This window comes from Pinus tabuliformis, chromosome J (assembly GCF_031772625.1).
Source record: "Pinus tabuliformis cultivar Carrire ecotype Pingquan chromosome J, CPIR1, whole genome shotgun sequence".
NCBI lineage: Eukaryota > Viridiplantae > Streptophyta > Pinopsida > Pinales > Pinaceae > Pinus > Pinus tabuliformis.
The window spans coordinates 1,356,365,515-1,356,382,202 of record NC_142295.1 but is presented as its reverse complement, the minus strand read 5'-3'; the positions used below and the strand labels follow the sequence as shown (position 1 = coordinate 1,356,382,202).

Sequence of the window (16,688 nt, the reverse complement as noted above, 5' to 3'; positions counted from 1 at the left end):
TAACTCTAGAAATGTGTCTATTTACTAATACTTGTGAGATTTGGTGTAATGACAAACATGATCCGAGCAATTGTTATCAGAGCCAAAGGTCTCGAGTTCCAAAAACCCTTGCTTCGAGGTGGGGGGAGGGATTGCTGGAGTTGGCAACACTCCCCATGTGTTTCGCAACATGTGCTTGACCTCCTCTCGAGGATCCGTTAACTTTGGTGATGCATCTGTTTACTAATACTTGCAGGTTATGGTGTAATGACAATTGTGATCCCAACCCTAGTCTCTATCTCTTCATAAATTTCCCAAATCCAACGTAATGAAAATTGATATAACCACCTTTGGTCTACAAAACACTTTGTTTTCTACCTCACATAACAGTGAAAATAACTTGCTTCCTAAGATTTGGAAAGGTGGTTTACTAATCACAAAGAAATATTAATTGTACTTCACAAATATATGACATATGAATACAAAGATTTACACCTAATTCTAGAAAATAAATAATTTATCAAGAATACAAATCATAAACAAACTAGTATATTCATTTTCTTTATCTCGAAATACACATTGAATCATAACATAGATAATTTTAATACTGGAAATTTAAATAAGTATATATCTATATTCTTGCAAATCTCTACAAGAAAATATGAAAACCTATTATTCTAAAGGCGCATAGCCAAAAAAGTGATGTCTTACCAAGTTATAATGCCCTCTAGCTTGCCCACTTAGTTCCTCATAACATTTAGCTCCTCTCAACATACCTAATCTTTTCCTTTTTTTCCAATTATATAGAGACATGTTAATCTCTTTATACCAAAAAAAAACAACAAAAAAAAAACAAAAAAACATGTTAAATTCCTTAATAAAAATGCATTAAAATGCTGAATTTATTGCTTGTTGAAATTACAACATCAACATTTAATCTACCATGTTTTCGGGTCTTAGAGACCCACCACATTGTGTACCAAATTTCTTCTTGAAGTTCTTTCTCATTTATATTCATACCACTTTAGCATGGTATATGATGGTGTTTTTAGAGTATAACCAGGTCAACGTGTCTCTATATAACGTGAATAAAGGAAGGGATTAGGTATGTTGAGAGGAGCTAAATGTTGTGAGGAACTATGTGGGCAAGTTAGAAGGCATTATAACTTGGCAAGAAATCATTGTTTTCGCCCATGTGCCTTTAGAATAATAGTTTTAGTATTCTTGGAAAGATTAGCAAATATATAGTTGTATATTTATTTAAATTTATAGTATTAAAATGATCTAATCTATGATTCTATGTGTATTTTGATATAAAGAAAATGAGCATATTGTTGTAGTATTCTTGATAAATTATTTATTTTCTAGAATTAGGTGTAAAATATCTCTATTCCTAGATTAAACCTCTCTCCAAATCTTAGGAAGCAACTTATTTTCATATTTGTGTGAGGTAGAAAACAAAGTGTTTTGTAAACTAAAGGTTATTGTATCAATTTGCATTAAATTATATTTGACCATTAATGAAAGAAGAGAGTGACTAGAAAAGACAAACATGGATCATGCTTCATTCATTTTGATAAAAACTTTAGTATCATTGACCAGACTCATTTGTAGTAATAAGATTAGAAAAATTTAATAAAATTAGATTTTTCAATTAAATCTAATAGCAATACGAGGAAAAATAAGAATATTTCATGAAATTTTTTTCCTTCTTTCTCTTTTTTTTTTCTCTTTTTTCAACTAATTACAAATAGAAAAAGCATGGCGGAGATTTCGTGAAAGTCTATTTTTGGGGATCCCAACAAAACCTCTATTGGCATATCAAGAACCTCTTTGGGGAAAGTTGTATTCGAAAGAAATGTAAGCAATGACGAGTTTCTCCTCCACATGATTTAATCAACACGTGGATGATGGCATGGGGCCCATCGAGGCTGTCATTCTTTGATGGTGCATTCCTTTAGGAAAACTTAATCAACAAGCACTACCCATTGGCATTAGTCTTGGCATTGGCTGTCTTATTTTCCTTTGGATAGGGATGTAATTGCATGTGCTCATAACTGGTTTGTTTTGTTATTATGTTAGGGGAATTTATGCTTAATTTTTGTGTTTGGATTAACTATAGTCATTTTGCTCTTTTATTTTGTTCTAGTTTCTTATTACACAAGACAAAATAAGATTATTTTTTTATACTCGGTATGCATTATAAATATTTTCAATAATTTAAAAAACAAATTAGTTATTTCTTATAAATAAATAATTATTTAAATAATCATGATATTAATTATTTATTCAAATTTCATTTAATATAAATTATTTAACATTATTTAAAATTAAATATATTAATTATTACACTGGATAATTTTTATAATATAGTTTTTAAAATTTTGAAAATGATTTTTATAACAATATTTATCTTTGAATATGTAATTTTAATTTAATTATCAATAATTATGAACTCGATGGTATAGATTTAACCTCCATGGAACACTCAAGAATTTTCTTAGTAGTATAGAAAAATCAAAGAGTTATTCACTTTTTTCTCTTTTGATTAAATTGATTAATTATAAAAAAAATGTCATACTACCAAGTACCATATGAGATGACTTATGGTTTTTTGAGCATTTGATATTGGGAAACCATGGTATAGTAACAAAGTCTATTTACAAATTAAGACTCTTCACGATAAAGTGGAGTAAATCTCCATAGTTACTAATCATATTCCATGTTTTTTTAGATGTATATATGCTTAACTCATATACTAAATATTTATAATAATAATTTAGTTAGTTTTATGATTTTTAAAATTTAACAACCTAAGATACATCATAAAGAAGCGTTTTGATATTTATTATGTAGTATTTAATAACATTTATCAACCATTTAATTTATATAACTATACTATTATTACAATTATTTTTAATAAAAAATAAAATAAATTACACATCTACTAAAAGTATACATTCCTATTTCTAATTTTACATGAACTCTAAAAGTTCAAAACAAAAATAAGTGGTCTTTCTTCCCATGTAACTTGTTTACATATTTATTATTAATTTACTATAACTCTTTACATTTCGTGTTAGTTTTCACATGCATATTATAAATAAAGTTGTTTATTTTTATATTTATTTAATTATGAATTTATTAATTTTTAATTATGATATAAGTGATAATATAAAAATATTTAATCATTTTAATATTATTATTTTTAATGATATATTAATTAATTGTAATCGTAATTTAACTAATTTTAAAAATATATATTAATTGAAGTTATTTTGGTTTGTTGGATTAAATAATTTTTTTTTCTTCATTCAAGTTCAAATCTCTATTAGTTACATGATAAACTATAATACATATAAATAATATTGTATTATGTTTGAACCTTGTGAACTCTTTAAAAAGTATATCTATAACTTAATTTAATACCAAGAATCTCACTTCATCGTATCAACCACCTCACTCTAAAATTTATCAAGACTCGTACTTCTTCTACCGCAAGACTCGTAAACATTTAGCCCAATGAAAATCTGCCCTTTACTAACCACTAACTTGTTTTTCTTGAATGAGTAGAAGGTAAAAGAAAATTGTCCACCACTGTGTGGAGGCGGCGCCTGCACCATTCTTCCAACCTCACGTAAATATCAATGTCAAATCAGCAACTTGTTTACGTAACGTTTCAGCCGCCCGACAAATTTTATTATTTTGTTATGCAAACATGTCAAGGTCAATACCTAAGATTTTGATTTATATTAATTTTTTGCGTTGATTTTGATAATATACCTGTTAAAAAAGAGAATCGCAAATTACTTTTGATGGCATATCTATAAAAGGAGAGAACAATCACATTAAGCGATCTAATAAAATCTATAGAACATTGAAATTTACCCAATCTTGTGATGAAATAAAAATAAAAAATAGAACATTGAAATAAAAAATTAAAAATACTGAATAACGTGGGTTACGGGGATGAGCAAGAAATTCAAATTATATGGACAAATGATCTGGATAGAAAGATTTGATAAATGATATATAAAGATATGGACAAATGAAATTCCATAAACGATATACAAAGATATGGACAAATGATATTCCATATAAAGACATATCATTTATAGCGACGCAACGTGGTTGAGATATATATATTATGGATTTCCTTTCGTTATATTAATCCTCTTCTTCCCAACTAGGCGGCTCTTGTGACTGGTCGGTCAATTGAACCCTATGGATTTTGGAGGGTTGTTTTGGTATTCTTTGCTTCTAGGAAGCACTGTTATCACATTCTTGCTTTTCGATGTATGGAGGAGGAAGGCGTACTACAGGCTTCCTCCAGGTCCTGCGGGATGGCCGATTGTGGGAAATCTGCTGCAGGTGGATAACAAGCCCCACGAATCCTTTTTCCACCTTGCCAACAAATATGGGCCGATCATGAGCCTCTCTCTCGGAATGAAAACCACAGTGGTGGTCTCCTCTTCCGCCATGGCAAAGGAGGTTCTCAAGACCCATGACCACATATTGTCTGGCCGGATCTTGACACAGGCAAGGCTCTTTCCCACTACCAGACCTCCATAGTCTTTAGCCAATATGGATCCCACTGTGTCACGATCCCAACGCTAAATATGTAAAAATAAAAAAAAATAGTTACAAGGCTTATTAAATTTTACCCCACCCATCTATTCGAACATAGAATACACATATGTAAAGCATCGTTCTCAAGTATTAAACGCGCTGCTGTACATATATATACAAACCTTATCAACACAAAGTCTCACTCTTGACTTAATACTATATGATTATGCTTGGCGACCTTCACGAATTAATGTCTAGGTCAAGTTAGTTCATTCATCGGATTGCTGCTCTGTCCAACTCCAGCGCCAGGTGGTGAACGGAATTTTAATTGACTTCACCCACCCTTGCCAGGTGGCCTAGCACCGTGCTGAAGCCATGTGACTCCTCGGTTGTCACGCTGTGGACTTTCGCGCCCAGACTCCCGCTTGAATGAACGATGGGGATTCAATACTCACATCTAAGGGCTCAAACTCGCCCAAGGGTTTAGAGGGTGATTCATATACCACCGAGTCACTTGATTTGGTTCATTTGCGTGTGTCTGGTGAGGCCGAATACTACTCAGCTCGGCGGTTCCTCCCCTGCACCATTTGCCAGGTTCTGCATTGCTATCTCAGGTATAATAATGACTGATGCCCGCCGTTTACTCGTCTACTCTTCGGCTGTTCAGATATATATACAATGCGTTTGTTTTCTCAGAGTTTATTAGTTTTGGATTGTTTTACTCATGAGCTAACTCCGGATGCATTTGCCAGTGTACAGGCGGTTGCATCTACGGCCCTCCTACCGCTCAAGGAACGATTATGCTGCCCAAGGCGCTCTCAGGTATGTACTCATATCTTGATTAGATGCGGAGCCTGAGATTTAACCTGATGGGTAAGGGTTTATACATATGAGATTTGTTTGGTGTCGATTTCTTGGCCAGAGGAGTTCCTCATGGCGTTCTCTATTTTATTTGTCTCAGGGTTTCTGCATTCGGACCAAACCCTGGGTTATGATTCGCGGTCGGCCATTCCATGCCGGAACCTGTGTCTTGTTTGATTTATTTAGACTTATGTTAAATACGGTTTCTGGCATATATGCCCCATGGTTGTATGTACATTTACTTTAAGGGTTCACGGCCTCCATGCCTGAAATTGAAGTCTGAATATTCGCCCCTTTTTGTTTCTCATGCTGTTAAAAATGTTAAATATGAACTCTCAGATTATTGTCTGTATTTGTGAAGAACTATATGGTATTATTCGATTCTCTGGACATTTAATAAACATTGCTTCCGCTATACCCATCAAGGGTTTCTATATAGCTTAACGTTAATATACTTCTTTTCCTCTTCTGAATACGATGTTTATATTTCTTCATTCGGTCAAGTTTTGCACCCATGGTCGTCTTGTCTTATAAGCTAATAATCTTGCTTCAGGGAACATGTCTTGAGCTCGCCTTACGATAAGATTTATTGCTATTTCCATTGGTTAACAGAGTCCAGTTATTCTGTTAGAGGGTTTTATTGTAACAGTCGTATGTATTTGTTTCTTATTACGTAGCTGTACCACAGCGGGGTACGCGGCCGTTTACCCACAGCTGGGTTCTGTTCTCAGGTGATATAATGTTTGACTTTTCAATGATTATTTGTATTGGTTACTTATGCGCTGAGCCGGATGAGTCCTGGCGTAGCGTATTATGATAACACAGTATTTGCTTTCATACATGTTTCAAAATGTAATGGAATGTTGAACCCTCGGAACAGGGTCTGTTAAGTTTTCGTTACTGCTTCGTTATTTATTATGCACAGCACTGATATTTCAAATGTGCCTCTCTACTGTTCTGGTATTTCAATGAATCTTTCTACCGTTCTGGTATTTCAATGATTCTTTCTACTGTTCTGGTATTTCAATGAATCTTTCTACTGTTCTGGCTGGACACCATGCCGTAGCTGGGTACCACGCCGTGCAATACTATTTATCTGCACTGTTTACATAAATATTCTGCATACTGCTATGGTCTTTCAGGACCACATTTGGGTTTCGTACAGTTTATATAGATAACATGAATCGTATTCAGCAGATGATTTTTCTCATTTACTGTCTTATACAGCTAGTTCCAGATATTCATTTGAACTGTACATAATGTTTATATTTTACAGATATCCCACTGTTATATTTCTCTTTACATATAGCTATTAAAAGAGATTCAGATTCAACTGTATTTTCCATCTATATACTCAGTATACTGTTTACTGTAGTCTAAATCTTGTAAATAACTCGTACCTGGTCTACCAGTTACAGGAGTTAGCGCTCCAGAAGTTCACCTGCATTTCATACTTGCTCTTATCCACCCAACCTTGAGATCCATCAGCATGTTGGATTCTCCCCCCGAGCTGTCTTGCAGGCCTGCAGCCCTCAACAAGACTCATGCACCTCCGTGCTTGGGTTATCTGGTCCTTACCAGACTTAACCCTTTTTCCTTTCTTTCCCTTTCTTGGAATTTCCCCCCCCCCTGTCTGTCCCAACAGCCCAGGGGTTTTCCTTCCCAGGACTTTTCCTGTGTGAAAGGGTAGTTTTTTCAGTTTCATAACTGATTTCTTTTTCTTTAAAATCCTCCACCAAGAGGCTGCCAGCATTTCAAAGATATATATTCCAATATTTTCAATTTCATAAATAAGATAATGTCATTTAGTAAACAATAATTAACAACTCACATTAGTTTCTTACCACAGTAACATTCCATATTTACATGTTTCACGGGGTCATCACATCTCCCCCCCCTGGGATTCGACATCGTCCCGATGTCTATTCCCCTTAAATAAGTCTGGGTAAACTTTTCTAATAAGTTCCTCATCCTCCCAAGTAGCCTCCTCAGGCCCGTAGTGCTGCCACAACACTTTAACTTGGGTAATAACTCGTTTCCGCAGCCGCACTTCTCTCCGGTCGAGAATGCTCTGTGGTTCGACCAGAACCTCGCCTTCCGGTTCGACCTGCAGACAATCAATACCTACAGTCAGTTTCTGTTGAGTATATCTGCATAATCAAAACAACCGGATTAATTCTTACCCGAACATCTTGCCATCTGATCACATGTTTAGGGTCGTATACATATTTCTTTAGAACAGAAACGTGGAAAACATTGTGAATCTTAATATGACTTGGCAAGGCGAGTTGGTAAGCCACCGGCCCCACTCTAGCCAAGATCTGAAAAGGTCCAAAGTACCGAGGAGCCAGCTTGGCACATCCGCTCCATTGCAGTGTGCTTCTTCTGGCTTGGATCCTCACAAACACATGGTCACCAACCTGATATTCTTTGAATCTTCTTTTCCTGTCCGCAAAACTTTTCTGTCTGTCCTGCGCAGCCTTCAAATTGGCACGCACCCTTTTCACCATGTCTTCCATTTCTTTAAGCATTTCCGGACCCAAACTCAGCTTATCCTCAGGTCCACCCCAGCTTGAGGGTGTGCGGCATTTTCGCCCGTACAGGACCTCAAAGGGGCTTAGCTGTGTCGATGTATGATATCCATTATTATATGCGAATTCAACCAGGTGTAAATACTCTTCCCATTGGTTTGGTTTCAGCATCACATACGCCCTCAACATATCTTCCAACACCTGATTTACTCGCTCGGTTTGACCATCGGTCTGCGGGTGATAGGCCGTGCTAAAGTTCAGCTGTGTTCCCAACTCAGCGAACAACGTCCTCCAAAAGGTGGATGTGAACTTTACATCCCGGTCTGATATGATTACTTTCGGCAGTCCATGCAGTCTGAACACATTCTGCATAAAAAGGTGAGCAATTTGCACCGCCTTATAAGTGGACTGCACAGGTATGAAGTGTGCCGCTTTACTCAACTTATCAACCACCACCATGATGGAATCATTGCTTTTCTTTGTTCGTGGCAAACCGGTTATAAAATCCATGGAAATGGTTTCCCATTTCCACTCCGGAATAGGCAAAGGTTGTAATAGCCCGACCGGATGCAGATGTTCTGCCTTAATCTGCTAGCACTCCAAACACCGCGCCAAATACTCAACCACTTGCTTCTTCATTCCTGGCCAATAATATTCCTTCCTAAGTGCAGTGATCATCTTTTGGTATCCTGGGTGGCCAGTGTAGTGGCTGGTATGGAACTCGTCCAAAATTAGATTCTTAAGGTCATTCGAGTCAGGTACATACAATTTTTTATTAAAATACAGCATTCCAGCACCATCTAGTGTATATCCTTGCTGTAATCTTCCATTAACTAATTGCTGTACCTGCTGTTTTAATTGTTGGTATTCAGCATCTTGACTTGCTGCTGTTTTTATTTGCTCAAACAACGAGTTCCGCCACTTGCTGACTGAAAGTTCACATAAACACTGCACCTTTCGACTTAATGCATCAGCGACCCGGTTCTCTTTGCCTTTTAAATGCTTAATCTCGAAATCGAATCCGCTTAGGAAATCTGCCCAATGACCTTGTCTTGCATTCAGGGTAGGCTGGCTGAAGTAATTTGTCAAGCTGTGGTGATCTGTTAACAACAGAAATTTCCTCCCCAGGAGGTAATGTCGCCACATTTTCAATGCACGAATAACAGCTGTTAACTCTAGATCGTAAGCAGAGTATTTCTGCTCACGATCTTTTAGTTTTCTCGATTCATACACAATTACTTTCCCTTCCTGCATTAATACTCCTCCCACACCCTCCTTACTTGCATCGGTACACACCACGTAATCCTTATTAGGATCAGCTATACTCAAGATGGGTGCGGTGGTGAGTAAATGCTTCAACCGATCAAAGCTCTGCTGACATTCCGGTGTCCACTTAAATATCTTCCCCTTTTTCTGTAAGGAAGTGATAGGGTATGCTATCCTCGAGAAACCTTCCACAAATCTTCTGTAATAGCCGGCTAGTCCCATAAAGGATCTGATATCAGCTACATCCTTGGGTATGGGCCATTCCATAATAGTCTTTATCTTCTCAGGATCCACTGCAATTCCTTCTTTGGTAATCACATGGCCTAAATATTGGATTTCCTCCTTGAAAAAGTCACACTTACTAAACTTAGCGTAGAGCTGGTGTTCTCGAAGAGTTTGCAACACCACCCTAAGGTGCTCTTCGTGTTCCTCTTGGGAACGAGAATATATCAGAATATCATCGATAAATATTAGCACGAATTTGTCCAAAAACCTGTCAAACACGCTGTTCATCAAACACATAAAGGTGGCAGGTGCATTGGTCAAACCAAAAGGCAACACCACAAATTCGTAGTGCCCGTAGCCTGTTCTGAAGGCGGTTTTGGCAATGTCCTCTTCTTTAATCCTGATATGATGATAACCAGATCGCAAATCGATCTTGGAAAATACTTTTTCCCCCTTCACTTGATCAAAGAGTTCATCTATCCGAGGCAAGGGGTATTTATTTTTGATCGTGAGCTTATTCAGCTGATGATAGTCTATGCACATACGGAGAGTTCCATCTTTCTTTTTAACAAATAATACTGGAGCTCCCCACGGTGATACGCTGGGGCGGATATAATTCTTATCCAACAGCTCTTGCAGTTGCATTTTTAATTCTGTTAATTCTGGTACGCTCATTCGGTATGGTGCCCGTGACACCGGTGCTGCTCCTGGTGTTAGCTCTATAGTAAAATCTATATCCCTTTTAGGGGGCAGTCCTGGTACCTCCTCAGGAAAAACATCCGAAAATTCCTGTACTACCGGAATATTGTCCAGTGCAGCTGTTTTGTCTTTCTGGTTTGCATAACCAACTTGAATAGCGTAAATTTGACATTTCTTTCTGAGACATTTAGCTAGCTGGGATGCAGTAATAGGTCGGATCTGTACAGGGTGTTTAATCCCCTGCAACTCCTGTTGCTTTCCCAAGTCATCCTTATAATAGATGGTTTTGGTCTTGCAGTTTACCAATGACCAATGTTTTTCCAGCCAATCCATACCAATCAGGATGTCGTAGGAACCCAATGGAAGTACATTCAGATCTGCTGTTATTGGGTGTCCAGCTATGCTTAAAGAGCAATTACTAATTTTGGCTAAGACTCGTCTCTTAGCTCCCGTAGCTAGCTGTACCAGCCATGGATTCCTGAACCTTTCAGATGGTAACTTACACTGTTCTACTATTTTTGGGCTAACATAACTTAAAGTAGCTCCTGGGTCAATAAGAACAGCTATAGAAAGATTTGAAATTTTACCTTCAAACTCCACCATGGTCGGCTGGTATTCCGCTTGATGATCATCCAAGGATGCGTTAATCCTTGGTATGCTGCGTGCCACTTCCCCAACAGTCGATGCTTCGTGGATCTGAGATATCTGGTCCACTCCTTTACGCTGCGGGCAGTTCTTAACATAGTGCGGTCCTCCACAACCCCAACATTGGACTGGAGGTCTGGTCATCCCTTCAATATCCGACCTGGCAGATGGTTCACTGATCCTGCTCTCACTTGGCTTAGTCCGAAAAGTACTCTTTGTTACATTGCTGCTAATCTGTCCCTTGCCAGCACCCTTGCTGCCATTACCACGACTCCCCTTATTATTACCAGCAATTCTGTTACCCTTTCTTTCATTCCATCTTTTATTTGAAATGTCTCCTTTTTGTTTGTTCTATTGGTAACAGATTCTTGCCTTACGAATCGCCTCATCCATTGTTATGGGATTGTCAAACTCAATTCGTTCCCTTATATAGGCAGGTAGGCTGCTCACAAATCTCTGCACCTTGGCCTTCTCCTCCGTAATATATGGCACATAGCGAAGCAGGGAAGTGAAGCGGTTAATGAACTCGTCCATAGACTGCTGTCCTAGTCGTAAATCATGGAATTCCCGTGCCTTCTCATCATAGAAACGCTCGGTTAGATATCTCTCCTTGAAGTATTTCTGAAACTTTTCCCATGTTATGTTTTGCTCACTCACTCCTTTTACAACCTTGGTTTCTTCCCACCACAGGGTTGCTTTGCCTTGTAGCTGGAAGATGGCCAGCCGTGCCTTCAGATTCTGATCATACTCATACAGCTGGAAATACTTGTTCATGTTAATTAACCATGCCTCTGCCGCTTCTTCCTGTTCCCCATCGAAATGTGGAGGTTTAATCTTTCGAAATTCCCCCTGTAATTCCATTTTCTGTCGCTTTGAGGTCTGTTGTTCTAGTACGTTATCAGAATGGTCCTCCTTTTCCTCTGAAATTTCAGGTGTAGTTGGGTAATTTCGTTCTTCAGTTGCCCTTTGCTGTTCTGCACTGGGATTGGCTAATGGTGGATTTTGTCTGTCCGAAAAACTCTTCAGTATTCTTTCCTGCTCCACTGTCAATCGCGCATTGTCTTCTCGCAGACGTGCCATCTCACTTTTCAGTTCTTGAACAGTTTCTAGTATCGCCAGATTGGTACTGCACGTCTCTTCACCAAGCTGTACCCACAGCTCTGGATTTTCCCGAAGAATGCTGTCAGCTCCCTGCATTTCCTCTACTTTTATTGTTGACTGTTAGCTGATTATCGTTTCTGTATTTACCTCCTAATTAATAAAACAAGAAAATCAGTTAGCTGAATTAATTCTTCCTCATATATACATATAAGATAATCTTCCATGCAGCTGGATCTTACTGCTCCAGAGGCCACAATACTGAAACCTCTGCTCTGATACCACATTGTCATGATCCCAACGCTAAATATGTAAAAATAAAAAAAAATAGTTACAAGGCTTATTAAATTTTACCCCACCCATCTATTCGAACATAGAATACACATATGTAAAGCATCGTTCTCAAGTATTAAACGCGCTGCTGTACATATATATACAAACCTTATCAACACAAAGTCTCACTCTTGACTTAATACTATATGATTATGCTTGGCGACCTTCACGAATTAATGTCTAAGTCAAGTTAGTTCTTTCACCGGATTGCTGCTCTGTCCAAATCCGGCGCCAGGTGGTGAACGGAATTTTAATTGACTTCACCCACCCTTGCCAGGTGGCCTAGCACCGTGTTGAAGCCATGTGACTCCTCGTTTGTCACGCTGTGGACTTTCGCGCCCAGACTCCCGCTTGAATGAACGATGGGGATTCAATACTCACATCTAAGGGCTCAAACTCACCCAAGGGTTTAGAGGGTGATTCATATACCACCGAGTCACTTGATTTGGTTCATTTGCGTGTGTCTGGTGAGGCCGAATACTACTCAGCTCGGCGGTTCCTCCCCTGCACCATTTGCCAGGTTCTAAATTGCTACCTCAGGTATAATAATGACTGATGCCCGCCGTTTACTCGTCTACTCTTCGGCTGTTCAGATATATATACAGTGTGTTTGTTTTCTCAGAGTTTATTAGTTTTGGATTTTTTTACTCATGAGCTAACTCCAGATGCATTTGCCAGTGTTCAGGCGGTTGCATCCACGACCCTCCTACCGCTCAAGGAACGATTATGCAGCCCAAGGCGCTCTCAGGTATGTACTCATATCTTGATTAGATGCGGAGCCTGCGATTTAACCTGATGGGTAAGGGTTTATACCTATGAGAATTGTTTGGTGTCGATTTCTTGGCCAGAGGAGTTCCTCATGGCGTTCTCTATTTTGTTTGTCTTAGGGTTTCTGCATTCGGACCAAACCCTGGGATTATGATTTGCGGTCGGCCATTCCATGCCGGAACCTGTGTCTTGTTTGATTTATTTAGACTTATGTTAAATACGGTTTCTGGCAGATATGCCCCATGGTTGTATGTACATTTACATTAAGGGTTCGCGGCCTCCATGCCTGAAATTGAAGTCTGAATATTCACCCCTTTTTGTTTCTCATGCTGTTAAAATGTTAAATATGAACTCTTAGATTATTGTCTGTAGTTGTGAAGAACTATATGGTATTATTCGATTCTCTGGACGTTTAATAAACATTGCATTCCGCTATACCAATCAAGGGTTTCTATATAGCTTAACGTTAATATACTTCTTTTCCTCTTCTCAATACGATGTTTATATTTCTTCATTCGGTCAAGTTTTGCACCCATGGCCGTCTTGTCTTATACACTAATAATCTTGCTTCAGGGAACATGTCTTGAGCTCGCCTTACGATAAGATTTATTGCTATTTCCATTGGTTAACAGAGTCGAGTTATTCTGTTAAAGGGTTTTATTGTAACAGTCGTATGTATTTGTTTCTTATTACGTAGCTGTACCACAGCGGGGTACGCGGCCGTTTACCCACGGCTGGGTTCTGTTCTCAGGTGATATAATGTTCGACTTTTCAATGATTATTTGTATTGGTTACTTATGCGCTGAGCCGGATGAGTCCTGGCGTAGCGTATTATGATAACACAGTATTTGCTTTCATACATGTTTCAAAATGTAATGGAATGTTGAACCCTCGGAATAGGGGTCTGTTAAGTTTTCCTTACTGCTTCGTTATTTATTATGCACAGCACTGATATTTCAAATGTGCCTCTCTACTATTCTGGTATTTCAATGAATCTTTCTACCATTCTGGTATTTCAATGATTCTTTCTACTGTTCTGGTATTTCAATGAATCTTTCTACTGTTCTGGCTGGACACCATGCCGTAGCTGGGTACCACGCCGTGCAATACTATTTATCTGCACTGTTTACATAAATATTCTGCATACTGCTATGGTCTTTCAGGACCGCATTTGGGTTTCGTACAGTTTATATAGATAACATGAATCGTATTCAGCAGATGATTTCTCTCATTTACTATCTTATACAGCTAGTTCCAGATATTCATTTGAACTGTACATAATGTTTACATTTTACAGATATCCCACTGTTATATTTCTCTTTACATATAGCTATTAAAAGAGATTCAGATTCAACTGTATTTTCTATCTATATACTCAGTATACTTTTTACTGTAGTCTAAATCTTGTAAATAACTCGTACCTAGTCTACCAGTTACAGGAGTTAACGCTCCAGAAGTTCACCTGCATTTCATACTTGCTCTTATCCACCCAACCTTGAGATCCATCAGCATGTTGGATTCTCCCCCCGATCTGTCTTGCAGGCCTGCAGCCCTCAACAAGACTCATGCACCTCCGTGCTTGGGTTATCTGGTCCTTACCAGACTTACCCCTTTTTCCTTTCTTTCCCTTTCTTGGAATTTTGCCCCCCCCCCCCTGTCTGTCCCAACAGCCCAGGGGTTTTCCTTCCCAGGACTTTTCCTGTGTGAAAGGGTAGTTTTTTCAGTTTCATAACTGATTTCTTTTTCTTTAAAAATCCTCCACCAAGAGGCTGCCAGCATTTCAAAGATATATATTCCAATATTTTCAATTTCATAAATAAGATAATGTCATTTAGTAAACAATAATTAACAACTCACATTAGTTTCTTACCACAGTAACATTCCATATTTACATGTTTCACGGGGTCATCACACACTGGCGCATGCTCAGACGTGTATCCATTAACGAACTCTTTTCCGTGAAGAGGCTGGAAGCTCTGCTACATCTCAGAAGAGATCAAGTAAATCGAATTATTCATCAGATTTTTGAAGACGCCGTGAAGGGAAAGTGTGTGGATATTGGACACACCACGTTCCAGTCGTCTTTTAATCTGTTAGGAAAAATGGTGTTTGGAAAAGATGCGTTGGATCCTCAGTTGGGTACTCAAGAGTTGAAATATGCCCTTTCTAAAGTGATGGTGCTTTATGCAACTCCCAATGTCGCAGACTTTTTCCCCTGCCTTAAGCTCTTAGACCCCCAGGGCGTCTACCGTGATACGAACTTCTATTTCAGAAAGGTGTATGGCGTAATCGACAAATTCATTGAGGATCGCCTGGTTACGAGATTAGAGGAAAGTAGGGACAGAAGTTATAGTGAAAAGGATCTGTTGGACGTTCTTCTGGACATGAGAAGCCACGAATTTACTGTCGACCATATCAGAGGCTACTTAGTTGTAAGCCTTTTTTTTTGTTTATTGGTTCTTGTTTAGCTGGTTCTAGCACAACTCCTTTTTATGGAAAATGTATTTCGGGTATGTATTTCATGTCCTCTTTCTTTCTGATGTTTACTTTCATTTTGGTGCAGGACATATTTGGGGCCGGGAGTGACACCACCGCAACGACAATAGAATGGGCCATGACAGAACTCATCCGCCATCCCGAAAAGATGAAACGAGTCCAAGCCGAACTGGATGAGGTAGTGGGGCGTGAACGAATGGTGGAAGAAAGTGACGCAGAGCGTCTCCCTTATCTCCGTGCAGTGATCAAGGAAGTGTTTCGATTGCACCCGCTGGTTCCTTTTCTCATCCCTCACAGGAGCCCTTGAAATTTATGCCGGAGAGATTTCTTGATACGGAGATGAGTAGTATGGAGTACAGGGGACAAAACTTCGAGCTGATTCCGTTCGGGGCAGGACAGAGAATGTGCGTGGGGCTTCCGTTGGCCAGTCCGATGGTCCATCTGCTGTTGGCGTCACTCCTCCATCTATTTGAGTGGGCACTTCCCCGAGGCATGACGAGCGACAAAGTGGACATGAACGACAGGTTTGGACTCACACTGGCTAAGGCGGTGCCACTGGAAGCGATTCCAACGCCGCGCCTACTTGCGGAAATGTATTTGTTAGATTAAACTAGAACGGAATTGGCAGCCGCTCTTTCCTCAGCATAGCTTCTATCGTTTCGATGACTTTAATTGTATGTAGTAATGAATAGTTTTTAACAAAAAGAATTGAAAAGAGTTGCAAATGGGTTTTACTAAAAGAATTGACAAGAGTTGCAAATGGGTTTATCAAAATATAAACAAGTACAAAGGATATTTTGAGAAGGGTTTAAATGGACAATATTTTATTAATAAGCAAATCATTTTTACATTTAAATTAAAGTTTACTTTAATGTTGTTGTGTTGCAAATAGGTTTATAAAAAAATATTAACGTTGTTGTGTTGCAAATGGGTTTATGAAAAAGTAAACTAGTAGAAAGATATTTTAAAAAATGTTTATATAAACAATATTTTATTAATAAAAATGTCATTTTACATTCAAATTAAAACTTACTTTAATGTGGTTGCATTCAAATATCATGTACAATTTTATTATTAAAAAGACAAAAAAAAAATTTACCATTAAAAACACAAACATAAAACAATGGAATTAATAGTTTTTCATAAAACAATCAAATGAATAGTCTTTCATATATACTCATTGATGCTATTAAGTCTAAAACATAGAAAAATGGTATT

At 38.2% G+C, this 16,688-nt stretch overlaps 1 pseudogene across 1 annotated transcript; it reads left to right on the top strand.

Annotated features, from left to right (window-relative positions):
- Nucleotides 1-4,226: 4,226 nt before the first annotated feature.
- LOC149232413 (cytochrome P450 76T24-like) lies at nt 4,227-16,159 on the top strand (annotated as a pseudogene). The gene is made up of 3 exons (XR_016247536.1): nt 4,227-4,569; nt 14,886-15,406; nt 15,538-16,159. The product of XR_016247536.1 is annotated as a cytochrome P450 76T24-like (transcript).
- The last annotated feature ends 529 nt before the right edge of the window (nt 16,160-16,688 follow it).